A 21186-nucleotide genomic window follows, 5' to 3' on the forward strand; every position below is an offset into this window, starting at 1 on the left:
CAATATAATAGATTTTATTTTTTTTAAAAGACTTTATTTATTTATTTGACAGACAGAGATCACAAGTAAGCAGAGAGAGGCAGGCAGAGAAAGAGGAAGGGAAGCAGGCTCCCCACTGAGCAGAGAGCCCGATGCGGGGCTCGATCCCAGGACCCCAGGATCATGACCTGAGCCGAAGGCAGAGGCTTTAACCCACTGAGCCACCCAGATGCCCCAATATGATGGATTTTAAAGAATCTATTGAAAAACTAGCATCACCTTAGAGAAACAGACCCTTCTGGGTCTCTACTTACTACCATATTCACTAAACCACAGCTCATTCCCCTACTTCACCTTCTGCCTTGCACACCTCAGGGAAAGAGCTGACAGGAAGAATGAATAGAAACAGTCATCACAAAGACGAGAAAAATCACTACTATTTGTAACGGGTATAATAGTTTGAAAAAAAAAATGATTCCTTTTTCTGTCCAAGATCTGGTTAGTATGTGGCAGAGCTAGAAATTCTTAGGAGCTCATAACACTCAACTACTTCATCTCTCTAAAGTGAAAATAAAATAAACACCCTTTGCAGCCCAAGAATTGAAGAGGAGGAAGACATAAGACATAAGCAGATAAAAGTTGAGAGAAAGGTGCCCTGATTTTCCTGCCTGAGATCTGGCATAGGAGGGCAGCATTAAGAAAGGATCATCCCAGCAGAGAGGAGAAAGGGTCTCTCCCCACTACCACTGACAGCTTCCTGTCAATCAACACCTCAAAGCTTCTATACACATCCATAAGCGTCTTCATCAGGATAAAAGCCAGTTGAGAAAAGCGAAAGGATGTGAATCTAACTCCCCAGAATCCCTGTTGGCCCGCATGTGGCATTAGTAGAATTCAAAAATTCCTGTGTGGCCTCTGGAAGGATTTCTAAGGTAATGAGAAATAGCAAAGACAAGCGCTGGTATCCAGAACTGATTGGATATTCACCACCACGCCTCAATGTTATTCCAGGCTGGTCTGATGCTCACAGTCAGGCCAGTTTGTTCTACTTTTGATACGAATGAACTCCCAGAGTACTATCTCAAGGGAGAGTGCTCTGAGATGATAATAAAACAAGACAAAAGCAAGGATACCATGCAACACAAAACAGCTAACATCCCCCTATGCTAAATGAGCAACTGTTACTTCTTCACAGTTACAGCTTTATTTTCACTATAGTCTCTTCCCTATAGATAAGATTTCTTGAAATACCCACTCATGGAATCGCCTTTTCTCTTTGACAACAACCAGCATAAAAGCAGCCTCTGCTTCCTTGGATCCGCTACCAAATTAACCAATGTTATAGGCTCTCTAATGGGTTATTTCAAGCCCACTTTTACTGAGATCCACCATAGTTTCCTCATGACAATGAGAAATAAATCCAGTTAGTTCATTTCACAAGTGTGCTCCTGCTGGCATCTAGCTGAAAGACATTAATAGTAGGCAAGGAGGTTGGCAAGATTCCCAGAGAGAGTTGCCATACCGCGGACAAAATGGTTTACCAGTTAGCTTTTGCTGCATAACAAAAATAGCAACAACAAAAAACCTCAAGAGCACAAGGCAGTAAGTACTTATTACTCATGAATACAGTGTTGTTAGATTGCTGATTTAGGCTGCACTTAGTAAGATTTCTGGGGTAAGATGACTTCCGGCCCATCTAGGCTGGGCTGGGCTGATGAGTCACCTTGGCTCTGCTCCACATGTCTCTCATCTTCCAGCAGGCTAGCCCTGGCATATTATCATAGTAGCGGCAGCGACTCAACAGAGCAAGAGGAAATGTGCATGAGGGCCTTGAGGGCCTAGGTTCAGAACTAACACATCATCTTGCCTCATGTTGAAATGAAGAACCTGTATTTACAACAAGGATCCAACACAAGTCACAAAACTAGATCAGACTGGCAGCAGAGGTGGCATGGGGAGTACACTTCACCTCTTTAGTGTGAGCAAGTGCAAAGCCAATGGTAAAGGGCCTGGATAATGGGAAAGGTGAGGAATTGAGGCTATCATTGCAATCTACCCCAGGGGCTTTTTAGCCTGCCCAGGCTGGAGGTGAATGACAATTATAGCCAGATCTCCAGGAACCTGTAATGCCAGAGAAAGCCAAGTTGAGGCCTGAGCAGCCAGAAGTCCCCTTCCCCATGTGCCCTGATCTAACCAAGGTAAGGGTAAACAGCCAGACTGCAATTTACACCAGTCATTCTCTAATCACAAATCCCAGCAAGGTAAACAGTACCCAGTAGACAAGAACATGAGTCTGTGGTTCACTAAAGCCTGAAGGCACTTCTCCAAGGACCCAAGACTTGACTCTACCCCCAAGTCTGTGTAAGGCATATTTCTTCTGCATATCATTAGACACACTCTCAGGGTGAGAGTAGAGGAAACAGAGGGACAAGATACTTATTTTCTGGAAAGAATTGGTATACCTCAAGGGAAGATTTAAATCATTAATATGGGCCAAGTATTACATAGGATTGAACCCAAATTAATTTTTGTCTTCATTAACCAGCAGTGTGGTATCAGGATAAGACCTGAACAGGCAAAATAAAGAAGGTACATGTTCTCTGCCCATAAGAGTAACATTATGTACAAATTTGTGACTCGATATATTCAACAGTAGAAATTATGACTTTTTCAAGAAATCTAAAATGTTCAAAGACCTTATTATCCACAAGGCTGTCTGTCATATTTCCCCCCATCTCTGGCCTAAAGACACAGTTCTAGAGAACGATGAACCCTTCCTCCAATTGTCTGATGGGACGTATTCTCTTTAAACTTTAGGACCTGCCTTCATTTGTGGGTGTTATCTTTGTTTTATTTTTCAAGTGAAATTTCAGGCTATTGCGAAAACCAAATTAGACAGCAGATGCGAAAATTTTTTCAAAAGTTCAGAATGTCAAAGAAATGTAAAATTATTTGATGCACTGTTAAAATAATAACAATCGGAGGGTGCTAATGGACACTGTTCTCTCATCATCCAGGCAGACTGGTATGTTAGAAATAGCACCCGCCTAAGTCAGGATTCTCCTGTTCGGGTTCCGGCTCTGCCACCACTGAGCTGAGATGACCCCACGCACGACCCTCGCCCACTCCAGAACTCAATATTCTCATTAATAAAGGAAGGAGGTAGGGCTAGAGGATTCCTAAGGTCTTTCTGAGCTCTAAATATTTCTTGTTGACACTTCATCCAACACAATTTTTCAACTATTTGAGGAAGAAAAAGATTAACTTTATCTATGTGGAAGCCCCTTTCAAAGCCTGCTTTTAAAACAACAGCAAATAGTTCTTATCTCAGAGTTCACTTCATTCCAGCCACTGCATTCAAGCAGATACATTTCTTTGGGCCTGTCTGCACTATGGCAACCGATCCTCACCTCCACTGTGAAGCCCTCCCTAACTTCTTTGTGCTGCTTCATTAGAGCGCCCACCACCATCATTGCTGCCATTTGCAAGACAATAATCTTTGCTGGATCCATCCACTCTACACTAGGCTGCATGTTATAAAAACTAATGCAGGTTGTCAATTTCTTCCTGGTTCAATTTTGGGAGTTTATAGTTTTCCAGGAATGCATCCATTTCATCTAGGTTGCTTAGCTTATTGGCATATAACTGTTGATAATAATTTCCGATGATTGTTTCTACATCCTTGGTGTTCGTTGTGATCTCTCCCTTTTCATTCATAATTTTATGTATTTGAGCCTTCTCTCTTTTCTTTTGGATTAGTGTGGCCAGTGGTTTATCGATCTTATTGATTCTTTCAAAAAACCAGCTTCTAGTTTCATTGATACGTTCTACTGTATCTCTGGTTTCTACCTTATTGATCTCAGCTCTAATCTTGATTATTTCTCTTCTTATGTGTGGAGTTGGTTTGATTTGTTGTTGATTTCTCCAGTTCTTTAACGTGTAGAGACAGCTGGTGTGTTCTGGATTTTTCAATTTTTTTGAGGGAGGCTTGGATGGCTATGTATTTCCCCCTTAGGACTGCCTTTGCTGTATCCCATAGGTTTTGGATCGAAGTGTCTTCATTGTCATTGGTTTCCATGAATTGTTTCAGTTCTTCTTTGATCTCCTGGTTGCTGAAAATAAAAAATAAATTAAAAAAAAAAAAAAAAACTAATGCAGCATCTTTAATGCTCCCAAGAACTCTGCACAGTCCTCTTAATTCTTCTGGTTTCACAGGTAAAGAATCTGAGCCCCAGAGAGGTTAACTATGTTGCTCAAATTCATACAACTCAGAAAGAGGTCAAACCAGATATCACACTCACATCTGCCTCAAGGCAAAGTCTCTGTGTCTCCCTAAGTCATAGTACCTCTTGAGTTCTCCTATATCAGAAGTGTCTGTACTGTAAAAATTTACTTATTTGTCTCTCTTCTAGATTATTAGCAACTTTGTGGTTGAGAATATTTGTTCTTTTTGAGGGTCCTAGTACCTAGCACCATAAAACAATAAATGTTTGTTGAATAACATATACCAGTCAGATGACCATTTTCTTCTGAGTATTAGATTTAATATGCAATTTTATGATTCCTCACAATCACACACCATTTGCTAGTGGTATTTTAACTCAAGTTCTTAGGTCTGTTAAGTCAAATAAGGATCAAATTTCTTGAAGATTGTAGATATCCTAAAAGTATTCTCAAGTGTTTCAAAAGAAATCCTTTAAATTCTCAAAATCACCATAAGCTACTACTTATAAATCGGTCTTCAAATAATTATATACTTCACCATATCATATGCACACAAAAAGTAACTATAATACAAAGAATTCTCTTAAAGGTATGTCATAGGCCCTCTGGTCACCATATTCAGACAGCTTAATTTCCAATGTACCCTCTTTCTTCAACTCCATCATATTTTTCCATATGTCTTCTGAACATTTTTATTCAATCTTCCAATAATGATTTCTAAATTTACATGTTAGAGTAAATCTTAACATCTTCTTCCTACTAGAGTGGTTTCGAGGCGATGCCTTTCATGCTACCTGCTACTTAGTATTCAGGAGTTTTTCACAGATGATTTGGCTAAATAACACCAAATAATAGCACTGGTTTTGTCACTGATTTTTCACTTTATTTACATCACTTATAAATGAATAAAATATTATTTATATTTATCATCTACTTTCAGGACTTACCTAAGAAAACTTGAAACTGTTATGTCAACACAGACCTTTTTACTCAGTTACATCCTATACATAAATCCAAGTATTTACTAAGTACATACTATGTGCTCAGCATTGTTAAATACTACAGCAAATATAAAAAGCAAAAAACATGTTCTCTGGTCTTGAGTCTAGAGAGACAAGAGTTACACAGGAAAAGAAATAATTAGAGAAAATGCAAGGCAGAATATAAGCAAGCACTAACTCGTTTAGAACTGAAATTATACTGTAGCACTTCCAAACTGGAAGAAATTACATTGTCATTATTAGAGCCCATGAACACATAGGAAAGCAATGGAGTCATTCTTAAGCTAAAGCCTTCTCTTTGAAAGTCAACTATTCTGAATCCCCAGGCATAGCATCTGTTGTTACTATTGTTTCTTATTTGTTTTCATAGATCATTTTTCTTTTTATGTCTCCAAAAGGAAGGCATTCCCAAGGCTTAGCTTCCCGAATTGTATTCATTTTTATCCCCTCTCCACTAGGGAACTAGGTCCATGACTCTGTGCCAAAGCATCACCTACACTTTGCCAATCTATCCTTTTTCTCAAACAGCAGTCATATTTTCCCAAATGTCTTTGGACATTCTCATTCACTCTTCCAAGAGCTATTTCTAAATTAATGGTGTAAAATCAACCTTAACATCTTACTCCCTACAAGAATTTCCTTCTCCTCACCTTGATACTTCTATCAGCGAGGTGATCGGAGACATTTCTTTCTTTAGTCCCATTCATTTAACCTCTATATTTCTCTTTCATCTCCCTCATATTGTTCTGGCTACAGTCCTCATTTTCTCTGAAATATACTTTAACTGGTTTCCCCACTTTCTCCCAAACTTCCTTTGTCTCCCACCTGAACCTTTTTCCAGTCGTCTGATTTTTCACCAGAAACTCCTCACCTGTGATATACTCAGAGGAAGACAGTGATCCAGAACAGAAAAGCACCTGTCTTGGCCTCAAAATCATGAAGAACCGAGTTCCAATCTTAGCCCAACATCATTATATGTCCTTTAAAATCTCTGAGATTTTTCCATTCTCAGCTCTAAACTGGGACTAATTCTACCTATCAAGAAATAGTGTTAGGATTTAAATGATATAATATGTAAAACCTCAGCACAAAATAAGAGCTTGATGACTAGCAACTTTTATAATGACTATTCTTCTTCTTTTTATAAGATGGAGTAGGATATTCAAAATCCCTTGAGATAAATTCTATCTATAGATTTTGTATGAATTTAATACATAAACCAAGCATGTCTACCCTATTCCTTCCACTTATACTGTTTACCATAAATGAGATCTCTTCTCCTCATATTTCTTCCCCCTAGAACAAATGCTATTTATTCTTTAAGACACTTTCCTTGCCACTGACATCCTCAATAAAGTCTCCAGACCCTTCCTCCCCAGTCCAAGTGAGCCCTCCTACCAAATTACTGAATCATTACTGAATATTTGTTTTCTGTACTAGCCTCTGAATTTAAATACATACTGGCTTGTTACATACCTTTTTAAAAAAATCACATTAAATGAATGTCCTGATTTGGGCTCCCCAATTAGAATACAAAAACCATGAGTGTGGGGAATACCATTTGTGTCCATAAGCCCAGCACTGTTCCCAGAGTAGGCACTTGATAAATATTTGTTGAATTTATAAATAAATAAAGGACCTCATCAATAAAACAGAGTAGCAGGAGTTGCCACAAAAACTAATGAAAGTTCGAGTCATATTTTGGTGGGAGCTGAATGCTAAGAAAAAGCTGTGGCATGATTAAAGTAGAAAGTAGGGAAGTCTGATATATCAATTCTGCCTACAAATGGATTATGGCTGAGGACCTGAGAAGCACAGAGATTAACTGGGAGTCTTTGCTAAGAATTAGAGGAAAGGAAATCAGTCTGAAACGACGAGAATGTGATAATGGGAGAATTCCCTGTGTACTTTAAGAAAAACAAGACACTGTGAATGAATAAATACACTTTGAAGTATAAGCAAAAAATAGGACAGTCAACATTTCAAGGCTTTGAAAAAGCTAGAAAAGACAAGACTACATAGAGGGAGCATGTCAGAGCTCCAGAGTATGGGTATGAGTAAACTACCCCAGGCTGAGAAAAATCCACCCAGAAGGTCTAGAGGAAATAGTGTCTGGGCTCAAACTCAGCCTAGAAATAACACCTACTTCCACTATCCAGACTGAAAAATATGATTCACAGGCCATGCAGTAGAATACGCAGAAAGGTCTCCGATAGTTATAGGGGGATAATTATCCCCAGGCCAGGCACTGCTCAGATACACCTAACAAATCTTAAAAGTGATGAAAACCAAAAGGATCGAATGTTTCCAAGTAATTTAACTACACCCAAGAACAAAATACATGTAAGTTTACAAAAATAGCTAGCATCCCAAAAAATAAAATCTATAATACTGTGTATGCAAAGAAGCAGTCAAATATGATCCAGAGTGAACAGCAAAATTAATCAATCAAAACCAATCCAGAATGGACCCAGATGTTAAAATTAGAAGACAAGGACATGAGCAGAGCTACTATAACTAAGATCCTTATATTCAAACATTAAGTAAGTATGGAAGTTATCAAAACAACCCAAACACAACTTGAAGGTAAAAACTATAATGCATGAGATGAAAAATACAGGGGATAGAATTAACCACAAACTAGATATTACAGAAAACAAGAATAGTGAATTCGAAGACACAACAATAGAAACTAACCCAAATGAGACACAGACAGAAAAAATAATTGAAAAAAAAAGTGGGAATTAATATATGGAAAATTGTTTCTTATTTGTTTTCATAGATCATTTTTCTTTTTATGTCTCCAAAAGGAAGGCATTCCCAAGGCTTAATATATGGAAAATTAGGACCATGAAAGGGAAGAAACAAAAAGTATTTGAAGAAATAATGGCTAAAAGTTTTTAAATTTGATGCAAATTATAAACACAGTTCCAAGAAGTTAGATGAAACTCAAAAATAAGAAACATGTACAAACCCATGCAAAAGCAGGTCACAATCAAATTGCTTAAAACCAGTAATAAAGAAGAAACTCATCAAAATTTCAACAAGATTTTACAAGATTTAGACAAGTTATTCTAAAGTATACATGGAAATGCAAAGGAACTAGAATAGCTATAATTGTTTTGTAAAAGAAATATTCTACCCAACCTTAAGACTTATTATATAGTTACATAATCAACAAGAACACAAATATGCCTGCCTTACTTTGACACATACCTCAAAAGCAGTTCAAAGAGAGAAAGACAGTCTTTTCAACAAATGGTGTTAGAACAATGACATCCATAGACAAAAAGAAGAATCTTAACCTAGACATCACACCAAATACAAAAATTAATTTAAAACAGATCATGGATTTAAATGTAAAGTGTAAAACTATAAAACTCTCCTAAGAAAACTGGACAAAATCTTTGGGACCCAGAACTAGGAAAAGCATTTTTAGACATGACACCAAAAACATGTTCCATAAAAAAATAAATAAATAAATTGATAAACTGAACTCTATCAAAATTAAGAAAAAAACTTTAATTCCATGAAAGATCCTGTTATGAAAATGAAAAGCAAGCTATAGATTTGGGGGAAAATTCATAAAACAGGTATCTGGCAAAGGTCTTATATCTAGAACATGCAATAAAAAATAACCCAATTAAAAATAGGTATTGAGGCTTATATATAAAACTTCACAGCAGCCCTATTTGTGATACTCTCAAACTGGAAACAACCCAAATATCCATCAAAAGGTGAACTGATAAGCACACAATGTTATGTCCATGCCTTAGAAAATTACTTAGCAACAAGAAAGAATGAACTCATAATGCCTGAGATGACACTGATGAATCCTAAAATAATTGTGCTGAAATTAAAGAAGCCACACTAAAAAGAGAATATATGGCACAATTCCATTTATGTATCCTTAATGTCAGAAAGCAGATCAGTAACCACTAATCTGGAAGTAGGAATGGGGCAGATAAAAGAAATTTAAAAGGTAATAAAGAAATTTTGGGGGGGGGGTGATGGGTATACCCATTCTGTTCATGGTGATGATGGTTTCATGATGGTTATATACATATTTTGAAAAGTATAAAGTTGTGTATTTAAGTATGTGTGATTTATTATATGTGAAATGTGCCTAAAAGTTGTTAATAAAAAATGTTACCTTGTCTCTATATAATCTCATTATGATGAAACCTCATCAATTTCTAACTATACCTGATACCTGTTGCTTGAACGACAGGACCATCAACCTATCTCCTTACTCAGCATCTGCCCGAGGATGTCTAATTGATGCGTTAATTTAAACTGTTCAAACGAACTACTGATGTCCCTTCTCAAATATGTCCCATTCACAGTTATCCCATTTTAATGTCTGGCAATTCTAATTGTTGGTAAAATCATTATTTTATCTTATCTTTTCCTCATAGAAAATCCGTATCCAATCCATCTGTAAATCTGTTTACTCCACCTTCAAAAAATATCCACTGACACCCGTGGTCAAAGCTCTCATCCTTATCGCCATTACTACCTAACTGGTTTCTTTTCTTCTTATCTTGCCCTCCTATACTTCATTCTCATCACAGAACTTTCTGGAAGATGTCAGATTTTTCCATTCCACACCTCCGATGGACTTCTGTTTTGCCGGGGTTAGAAAATCAAAGTCCTTACAATCGCTGCCTTATAATGTCCTACACAATCCGCCCCACCCCCATTCCTCTCTGGACTCTCTTTTCACTTTTCCCTAACTCATTCGACTCCAGCCACATTGACTTTCTTGCCATTCATCAAATAAAGCAGGCATGCTTCCACCTCAAGGGCTTTGCACTAGCAATTTCTTCTGCCTAGAATGCTTTTCCCTTAAAAACCCACATGGTGCCAAGTGGTCAAGGAATCCCTAAGCAGCAGCAGAGGAGCTGGGCTGACTCCCATAAATTTGGTCAGTAAGGAAACAAGCCCAAATGAGCTTAGAGAATTCATTACGCATAGCACACAGCAAACAGTATACATGTGATGCTGGGATTACTCTCTTGTTCACCCAAGTCCCACAAGGGCTGTAAGAACACTCAGATTAGGAGACCCCTGGTCTTATAAGGAGACTGATATAACCCCCCCTACTATCCCCCCCCAAAAATAGATATGACCTTATTACCCTGGGATATAATCAAATCTTCTCTGGAGAGAGGAAGGAGACTTCAATATTCTAGAAATTCCCCAGAAAGGAATATATTGTCCATCTTTATTATACCGATAAGGGAATGAATCCACCCAGCTCACGGAAACACACTATTTCTAGCTTCCAAGGCTGTTTTTTACTCTTAACGTCCTTGAAAAGGTAGTCTAAGATGTGTGGAAATATCATATAGAATTTTCTCCTAACACATCATGCCTTTTTCCTTTTCGTTTGAGTCTTTATCCAAATACCAACTTCTCAGAAAAAATCATCTCAACATTCTATTTATTCTTGTAACATATCCCATTGACACTCCTGATCAACCTGTGGTATTCCATTCCAGAATAGTTACAAACCACTTCAATAGTTACAAACCACTTCAAAACTATTGTGTAGGACCTTACAGGGCAGTGATTATAAGGACTTTGGTTTTCTAACCCTGGTAAAAACAGAAATCCACTGGAGGTATGGAACGGAAAAAATCTGAACATCTTCTAGAAAGTTCCATGATGAGAATACAAATTTATGGCCTGCCTCCTCCCCCTTGGGGAATGTGCATTACATGAGGGCAAGCATTTCATTCTATGTTTTATCACTGCTATATCCAGCATCTGCAGCTGCACCTTGTGAATTATTTTTAAAATTTTAGAGACTAAAGTATAAAGGATGTTAAAGTACTCTTCTTGAAATGCTTTGCAAAGAATTCTAGCCTTTGAAGGGCTGGATCCCCAAATAAAGGTTACAACAGGTTTAAGGGGGAAAACTCATTGGGTTACCAAAGTCTGAGGGCCCAATATTCCTTCCAAAGAACCTACAGCAGGGAAGAGAGATGGTTACAGAGACAGTAGTCAGGCACCATCTCTTTGAAGCCACTGTGGTGTCTCCTGCATTGCTCCTCACCAGCCACTGAGCATAATGATGGACTAGAAGTGGCCAATCCCTGCCAATGGGAAAATCCCTCTGAAGGGCATATTGGGCTCAGGGACTCCCCATGGATGTGGGCAGGATTCTCAGAGGACCACACTGCAGTCTGAAGCCTTGTTTCCACTCCTTCCTTCCCTCCCGGTTTCTAAAGGTGTCACACCTTTATTGTGGTGTGATGGCTCCCCTGGACTCCTCCTGTTCCCTCAGCATTAATCCTTCACAGACATTTCCCAGAAGAACACTCTTCTCAACCCTCGAATCCAATTTTTGCATCCACTTCTTGAAAGACCTGAACTCACCTACAGAGGTACCATAGGTCTGTCCTCGGTGGGAAAACGTCAGCTCCTTCATGTGATTATCTTAAATGCAAGGCTCATCCCATAATTACAGAAGTCAGGATTGCAAGTTAGGGGCTGAGCTGTTTTCATTAGAGTAGCATCTAACTGGAGCCCAGAGTTCCACTGATTTGGGGGGTGGGGATTTGGGGGGCTACTTTCAGACAGGGTGTTCCCTGCTTTCTGAGTTTATCTTGGGATGAAAAGTGGTTTTCTTTCTATGTGGGATAGGTGATGTGATAATTCCTACTCTAATCAGATATCAGTTTTGCATTCCCAGAAGGTATAAATTAAAAGTTCATTGCACTGGGAACTGGCACACCAATTCTACCTTGCTGTTTACTTGAAACTACAGTCTCAGGCAAGTCCAAGGAACATATCCAGCCCACAAATACCATCTGATCAAAATTTCCACTATTAGAGGTAGGATATCAAAGGAACCTTTCCACTTTCTGATTCTGCAACCTACAAAGCAGTAGTAAATCGATCATCTAATACTATCAAAATCTTGGTTTTTTTCAGTATCACAAAAGGATAAAAATGGGGAGAAAAAGGCTTTAAAGTAGATTGTTACAGTGGTAATCCCTATGTTGTATTCCCCTAAAATGCCTGCTTGTGGGGGCAGGAGGAGGAGGTGCATCTTCTCAATGCAGATTCCTCTCTAACTCCTAGTGATATTCACACACGTCTATCAACCAAGCAAGAAATCCCCAAGTTCAGTCCTCAAGTGTTCTGACCCCACACCAGCAGACACCGTCGCTGCATTAGACCCAAACTAGCACTCAAGGTACATTTTCTCTTGAACACTCTCGCAGAACTCAGTGTGAGCCCTTCAGAACCATTGTATTCAAGCCTTTGTTTGAACAGGGTTGTCTTTTTTCCTCATTCAGCCTGCAGTACAATGTCAGAGTGAATCCTGCTGTTAGCCAGACAGGGGTCCCGGGAGAGGACATGTTGGGTTCTGTATGTTTAACTTTTTATCCTCTGTGTCAACCAGTTATGTTTCTAAAACATTTCCAATCCCCTAGCTTCGCAGAAAACAAATAACTCTGCACAGCCCCCTCTTCCTTCATTCCTCATAAATAATCCCCAAGAAGGGGAACGGCCGCAGAGACAGAGCCTGAATGCTGACGAGGTGATGCTGCTGACTTTGGACCATCCTGCAGCTGGGCCACGAAGAATAAGAATGAATTCCAGACGTTTCTGGTGTGATAAGAACAAAGTACTGCCCGCCAGGCAGGGCAGCAGTTCCCCCTTCAAGTCAAACTCTTGATGGTGTTGTGAGAAGAGCTCAGGACTTAGAGACCCAGTCCAAACTCTGCAGAATATGCCACGTATGATTTAGACAAGCTACGATGATGACCTCTCCAGGCCTCAGTATCTCCACTCTGACAAACCATGAGTGTGTGAAATTGGTGGCTTGGCAAGCCACATTGTTTCATTTTGAATCTGAGATTTACCGCTTGGTAACCATGGAACCAGGGGCAAGTTACTTAAAATTTCTGTCTTAGACAGCTTATAGTACTTGCTTCTGCCACTACCAAAATCTCAGTGGCTTTTCCCCATTAAAGATTTATTCCTCGCTCATGTCACATTTTGGGAGTAGATCAAGGGAAGCCCCAGGGCTCGTTGGCTCCACACTGTATGTCTTCCCTATTAATGGATATAGGCTGAGATAGAGCCCATGTCTTTGTCTCCTGGCAGATTATAAGAAAGCATATGACCAGTCATAGGATGGCTCTTAAAGCAAATCATTGAAACAGGGTTACTGTCTCTGCCACTCATATTTCATTGACCTCAGTGATGATATCAATATACAAAGGAGTATATTCCTACCATAGGAAGGATAAACAAGTCAGAGAGGAAAAGCCAGAGACCTATAACCCTCTTACATGGAAAGGAGTAAATAATTGTGTACAAAATATGATCTACCTTTTGTGTCTGGCTTTCTTCATCTATAAAATAAAAGTGATAATAATAGTGCCCACTTCATAAGGTAGTTAGAAAGATTAAATGAGTTTTCAAGTGAAAAACATTAAAATGATGCCTGGAATTCAGCAAACCCTCATTAAATGTTAGTTATTATTATCTGTCCAATAGGAATAATATAACTATTTTCTACTTTGCAGAGGTGTTTCAGGATCCTATTATTAGTGTTTTTTTATAGATTCTATGTGACATGAGATAAATCATATTAAGTACCATACCAAAGTCAGAAATTTTATTACATCAATTGCAGACAATAATGTGGATGTGTGCCCTCTACTCATCTCCATGGAGATAGGCATTGGGAAGGTTTCAAAGGGGATTATTAATGGCATAATATCTCTGGGAGATATCACCAACACCAATAGCAAAATATTTCTTTTATGGAGCCCCCATTACACGTGAAGGATTATACTTAACATAAGAGAAGCGAGATGAATAAGATCTAGCCCTTCATATGCCAACAGCCCAGCTAGAGGGACCTTCTTTATGTATGCGCCTTCACTAAGTACAGCAGATTAGGGCTCCCTGGATGGTGATGTGGGCCATAAATGCCACAGGAAGTTAGATAGGAAGTGAACCTGAGGGCTGTAGGTTGGGAGAGGGAACAGATTACTTGAACCAGCACTTTAAGAAACGTAGAATTCAAGTAAACAAACGACAGAAGAAAAGAAAAAGGAAAAAAGACAAAGACAGAGACAGTTTCTTCACTCTCAGGAAAACGTGAAAAATTTGCAAAAGATACTGTCAATTGAAGCAGTGTAGAGAAAGGATAAATGAAACAAAATGAGGATTCCTGGCTCCTGGTGCTGGGTGGGATTCTCCCCTAGACCTGTGATTTCTTTGGGATTGTTTCGTCTTCTGCAAGTTTACTTGTGTTTCTCTCAAGACCCCATTTTTCTCTCTACATCTGTCCTTTTATAAGATTTTGTAGCATAAAAAATACATTTTAATTCAGTCACTTAAATAACATTTATCCCCAAAGTCACTTAGCAATCCCCTACCTAGGGGCCAAGCCAGTATTCAGAACCAGACGTTTTATTCCCAGAGCTTCTAATATTTTTCATAACACTATGCTTTCTCCCATTAAAACAGAAGGTGGTGTGTGTGTATGTGCACACATGTGTGCAAATGTGTGCACACAGATATCTGTAGACATGTGTACATGGATCTTCATATTCACTTGCCTTGGCAGGAGCACAGGGCCCACAGGAAAATAAATACCTTTAGTTGATCATGTGATTTTTCCCACTTGGTAAATGTCAGTGCGTCTGACCCTGGTTACTAATGCTGTTGATTGATTACAAGTCAGTTGCTGACTCTGAAGAATCCTGGGAACTTTAAGAGTAATTTCCTTATTAGTTTATTTCAGAGCAACTGATGATTGTGCATCATGGTCACATTTTGGAGGATAATGAGCTTAAGTGATCTAGGCAAGGGCAGTGGATTGTGGGAAGCCTGCTTGGAAAGCATTGAGAATTGTTAGGTCTCAAGTGTCTCATCAGAGAGAACAGCAAATACGCCAATCATATGTGTGTCTATGGTTCTGTCTCTCTAGTGAGAGCAATTTAGCAACAGCCAAGTGATTCTTGTTGTCACACAGTTGCCCTATGCTCATACCTGGCCCTTTAGTATAAACCCAAGATCAGATGGGAGAAGACCTGAAAGTCATTTTTAATACGATTCCTCTTTTCCCCATCTCCCTCACCAAGTTCTCAGTGCACATGGGTGTGTACACACACACACAAGCATACACATAGTATTCCATACATTTGTTCATTGTACCACGATCACATAAGGTCATTAAGATCACGACTCTGTATTCCCTAGATCTTGTCATCCAGTGCCTGACTTCCAGTTGGGACTTAATGGAAATTTGTGGAGGAAAGAAAACAAAGAAGGGAAAAAAAAATCTGTCTACAGTACAGAACTGGAGAAAAAAAGATTTTTTCACCTAGTGCCTGATTTACAATAAGACTTTTCATGTGATTTCAAACTCCTATACTCATGAATTTTCTCTCCTTCTCCCTCAGGCTATTGCAAACCTATTAATCTATTCTGATTTGTATTACCACAAAAGCAGAGCCTGATGCAAGGATGTTTGAATAGGCAGTTTATCTGGTAAGCCAAGAGAGATGGAGTGAGACTCTAGGGAGAGTGAAACAGATACAAAGTCAAAGCTAGCGCAAGGAGGGTGAATCAAGGTCATTCATGTGGGCAGTGGAAACTTGATTTTGCTGGGACTTTTTACGAGACATACAATTGTCAGACTTGTTGATCAGAGACACAGTGTCACTCCCCTGCCTGTCGTTAATGATTGTTCTAAGAGATTTCAATTCAGAATGCAAGTCCACATTTTTACATGTACCAGAAAGGCTGAGAGGGCTCCTTCTTATACCCAAACAGTAGTAGGAAGCTTCTGGGGCAGAAAGCAAGAAATCTGTAGTGTGGCTGAAGCTCAGTGAGGCCATCTAAGAAAGGAGTCTGTCAAAGAAGTCTAACAGTCCTCCACTTGAATTACTAGGCTCTCCTCATGGCCTACAAAAATTCATGCCATTGTGGATCCTTCAGGTTGGTAGTGAATTCAATCTTCACAAAACACTCAATATTAGCTGGTTAGAGGAATAAGCTGATTTTTGTTGCTGTAGCTAGACCCAAATCCAAAACTTGTATTTATTATCTCTTATCTCCATCATCCATTCCAAATACTCCTTACAGTAGTTAGAACTTTATTAAGTGTAAGGGTTTTCCTTTGTTAGGGTAACACAAACCTTTGTTCCCGAGAAATTTCAGCCCTGGATTGCCTAACTTGTAACAGGCCATGTTTGGCACAATTATCCACACATCATTCTTACTGAGCATGGAAACACCAAGAGACATCCCAGTCAACCACTGAGTTTCATAGAATACACCCCACCCCCCGTCACTATATACAGTAATGAACCTAAGTTCTCTTGGTAAACAGGGTTAATTACCTTCCAATGGAAACCTTATTCATCCCCTGGTGTAAATGTTTTCTTGTGTAAATGGTTTGGAGACCTCCATGATGACGTATAAGAATGCATGATGATGTACAAGAATGCATAGGTGGAAGGGACAAATGCCACAAGAGGGTCACTGGGAATGACTATGAGAAGGACCAATCCAACTTTAATCCTTTAATTCCTTGAATGAAGTTACAGTCTCATGTATCAGCTACTGGTTCAGTGTATATACAGTTTCCTGAAGGAGAGCACTCCAAACCCATGGGGTCTGTTCCCAAGCTGTCCACTTAAACTGTCCTTTTAATAGTCATCTCCAAATTCCATCAGGCCAGTAAATTCTGTGTGATACAGAATATGGTGATTTCCACTTGTCACATTCCTGGAACTGAAGGAATGATGAAAAAGCATACTCCTGGGAAAATTAAATGTGGTTAGGTTGAGTATAATAGAGGGTCCCAGTGATCCTTAGATAATAATCAGCTGGAATTCCCTAAAAGTATATATGATGTACTAGACTTAGTGAAGGCAAATAACAAAGAAATTTTGTTTTGGGATTAAAATAAAGAATAAAAAAGACATTTTAAAAGCCTTTTCAGGCATGTCCCTGTGGCTCAGTTGGTTAAGAGTCTACCTTCAGCTCAGATTATGATCTCAGTGTCCTGGGATCAAGCCCCACGTCAGGTACCCTGCACAGCAAGAAGTCTGCTTCTCCCTCCCCTCTGCTCCTCTCCTTCTCTCTCTCTCCCCCACTCTCACAAATAGATTTTTTTAAATCTTTAAAAAAAATTAAAAATAAATAAAAAGTCTTTTCAGAGAACACCAAACATCTACATCTTGGTTTCTAACCCACTTCTTGATAAAAAGAACCAGGACACTTTGGAGAAATGGTGACCTTTAAGACTGCAGCAGAAAACACATGATCCTGGAGCATCTTGTAAGATAAAATGCAGTACAACACCTGATGATGAGTTATGCCAGAAGAACACAGGAAGCAACTGAAAGAAATTCCAATTGTCAAAGAAGAGACCATGCAAGAAAATAAAGTCATATTGGAACATGACCCAAAAGATAATAAATATCCACAAGTTCTTAGTGATATAACTGCTAAAATAAAATAAGGCAGAATAGACATATCTCCCATGTGGAAGAATTCCAAATAATTTACTCTAGATACTCTGCCCTCAAGTTATACCTCAAGGCTTAACTCCCCATTCCTTCTGTGTGGGCTGTGCATAATGACTTCCTTCCAAAGAGTAAAGTATGGAAACTGGGAAGAGAGTAACTCCACTGAGGTGAAATCTGACAAAGGAGGCTGGGCAGCATGTCTACTACATGTAACACGGTGTCCTGGATGGGATCCTGAAACAGAAGAACATCAGGGAAAAACTAAACTGCCTTGGTCAGTGGAGACTTGATTCCAGCAAGGACTCCCAGAGAAACATATAGTTCTTCCAAAAGAATGTACCTGAGACAGAGACCAAGAGAGTACCTGCCCTCCAATTCTTAGCTTCTCTTTGTCAAATATTGTCCAAATGGGACATTATGGCCAAATATTGTCCAAATGTAATGCCCTAACATTTCTAGATCTGTGCATGCTTCAGAATGGCCCAGTGGAGCCCCCATGGGTGTTAGACAAGGTGATGGCAAGACAAAAAAAAAAAAAGTTCCCAAGGTAAAAAGCAAAAGGTAGCCATTGCTTCAGTGATGAGATCCTAGCCATGAGATCCTGGCCATCTACATTTGTAGCAACCGGATCCTGCAGCCATGACCAGAGGCAAGAGGTGAGCCAAGAAGATGGAGACAGAAGATAAAGACTATCCAACACACCAACCTTAAATTTCCAGTGAAAATCTCTCTCTTGGGCTTTTCAAAGCATGTTCAAGCCAGGACATTTAACCGAGGAGCTCAGGAAGGAAATTTTCAGGCAGGAAATGATAGTATCCTTAGGCATTCCTCACTTACAACTTCCACACCTTGTTTCTCTAGGCATGTTTCTCCAGCGTGTTCCCCAATGTACTATGTGAGTAAAAAGTCTTTTCCCTCATTTATGGCAATGTGGTTGAGAAATTGTGAACTTGGTCAGTTTGCAGACCCAAGTGTGAGAGTTTCTTGTCTTTTCTTTACCTTCCTTCCAGGCTCAGTTTCTTTTCCTTCCTCTGCTTGTTCTCAAAGTTTAACATTCAGCAATTCACCTAGAAAGTGTGTTAAAATGTAGATGTCTGAATCTCATCAGCTGAGTTTCTGATTCAGCAGGTCTGAGGAGGAGTCTAGGAATTTGCATTTACAACAGTCCTTAGGTGTTGCTGATAATTTTGGTCCACTTTGAGAACCACTGCTCTAGGCTGAATAGACCGGCTACTCAGACTTTGATTAGAAACTGTTGGCCTTACTGTGAATGCAAATGGCACCTGTATTTCTCTGACTTGTTTATGGTCAATTCATGACAAGGACACAAGTCATTACATGTCGTTCTAGGCAAGAAAGAAATGAAGAGAAGTGATGTGGAAATTAATCCAGGACTCACTCAAAAAGACAGAACAAGAGCTTGGAGAACAAACTTAATGCAAAGACTCACTCCAGAAATATAACCATATTAGCTACTCCCTGTGTCCTTGAGGGACACTATTTTGTTCCAGGAATTCATAAACCCTTGCTATTGCAAGTTCTAAGCCACAAGGATTATCAATACTAGGCAGAGCAGAGTGACATAGGATCTGAGTAATTCCTGTCAAGCAGGTCATCACATTCCAGCTAACCTGCACAGAGGTGGCAATAAGAAAAATAAGAGATGGGACAAGAGGGTGGCTCAGTTGGTTAAGCATCTGTCTTGAGCTCAGATCATGATCCCAGCATCCTAGGATTGAGCCCTGCTTTGGACTCCCTGCTCAGTGGGGAGTCTGCTACTCCCTCTGCTCCCTCTGCTCATGTATTGTCTCTCTCCCTCTCAGATAAATAAATAAAATCTTTAAAAAGAAAAATAAAAACCTCAATCCCCAACAGATATCAAAGTACAGCTTCTGTCCTGTGGGAAAAGGTCTGGTTGAAATTGAAAGCCATAGCTGAGAGAACAGTTATGGTGGTCACCAACGTTTCCAGTCCTGAGTGCAGGCTAGGGTTCTATCATCCTACTAGACTTGAAGTTATGCTGGTCTTGGGTTCTGTGAGGGCTGAGGAAAGAAATGTGAACAGAGGAGACACATGTGACTTTCAGCAAGAAGCCTATAGATGCCACTGCCCCATTCAACCTATCTCTTCCCCTCTGTCACAGGGACTGGTGATGTTCCAGATGGTTTAGGCCTCTGTCGTATTCATCTCTGAATGGGGAAGATGGAGGAGCAGAGCTCCCAGCAAAGGAAACAGGTTCTAATAGGAAAAAGAAATATATATTTATTAAACCTCTAAGATTTAGGGGGAGTCTGTTACTTAAACATAACCTAGACCCTCCTGAGAGACAGAGAGAGCCTGTATATAGACCCATCCAGTCCAGAAAAGGGAAGCACAGTGAATTAGGGGAGGCCCCGTGCCCCTAGATTTATACCTAGAAATACCAGAAGGCTCACTTTCTTGGAAGCAACAAATTTCCAAGAAAAAGATGAGAAGTCGGCAATCATAACTGGGCCATCAGGGCCCAGGCCTTATTCTGTGTTCTTATGTATGTCTTGAGCAGGAACATGTGAGAAAGGTGCCTGAGCTTACTGCTCCACTTCCTGTCTCTGGAGAGCTTGTTTATGAAACAGGGCAGGATTTTAACCGATAGACATGGACAAGTCATAGACTCACCCATGAGGACCTGGGGAAAGCAAAATCAAAAAACAAGGTGGTGGCTGTCACTTCTCTTTCACTGCACTCAGTCGCCCGTCTGTTCTTAGGCTCGGCCCTGTCTTGGAAAGCCTGCCTTCTCCACCTTCAGTTTCAATTTTCCATCTCAAGTGAATCTCACTACTGCCTACAAGGTTTGGTTGCAGGACAACGGTTGCCCTCCCGCTGCCGTCTGCCTCGGGCCAACACCTACTGAAGACAGAAGACCGAAGACCGAAGGAAAATCTCCCTCCCTTCTTATTTCAGAGCATCTCTTCTTGATTGCCTGCCTACTAATTTCTGACTCCCTGTGTGGGGATGACCTTCACGGAGCACAGATGACTGATAACCAAGGATCACAGTGAAAAATGGACAGTGTCAACCCAGCTCAGCTGACCACCCACTTCCCAGGCTCTTTGTGAAAACTCACCCACCACAGGCAGCTCCCTCCTGCCTTCTTTCTGACTAGTGTTTTACTTGGGCTCACCCTCACATGAGAATCGCATGTACAAAACAGCAGTGCCATTCCCAGCAAACCAAACAGAAGATCATCTCCCCAGCCTGAGAGGGGGAGTTGTGGGTGGGATCCCCAGAGTACCGTGCCTGAATTGGCCCTCCAAGGACCCTTTAGGTTTTCCTGTTGCATAATTAATAACCTCTGCAAAACAGCAGTTCCCTCCTAGGAATCACAAACATATTAGGTTTATCTCATTACCGGATTTTTCCAGGCTTTCCAGCTCTGAGAATTTCCATCTTCATTTAAATCACAGACCTTCAGGCTTTGCCTGTTGGCT

The 21186-nt window shown here is 39.9% G+C and overlaps 1 long non-coding RNA gene across 1 annotated transcript; it reads left to right on the top strand.

Annotated features, from left to right (window-relative positions):
- Nucleotides 1–9048: 9048 nt before the first annotated feature.
- Nucleotides 9049–20147, top strand: LOC116581826. Its single transcript, XR_004282246.1, has 3 exons — nucleotides 9049–9108; nucleotides 17210–17212; nucleotides 20137–20147. It is a non-coding gene; the product is annotated as an uncharacterized LOC116581826 (long non-coding RNA).
- The last annotated feature ends 1039 nt before the right edge of the window (nucleotides 20148–21186 follow it).

Source organism: Mustela erminea, chromosome 21 (assembly GCF_009829155.1).
Source record: "Mustela erminea isolate mMusErm1 chromosome 21, mMusErm1.Pri, whole genome shotgun sequence".
Lineage (NCBI taxonomy): Eukaryota > Metazoa > Chordata > Mammalia > Carnivora > Mustelidae > Mustela > Mustela erminea.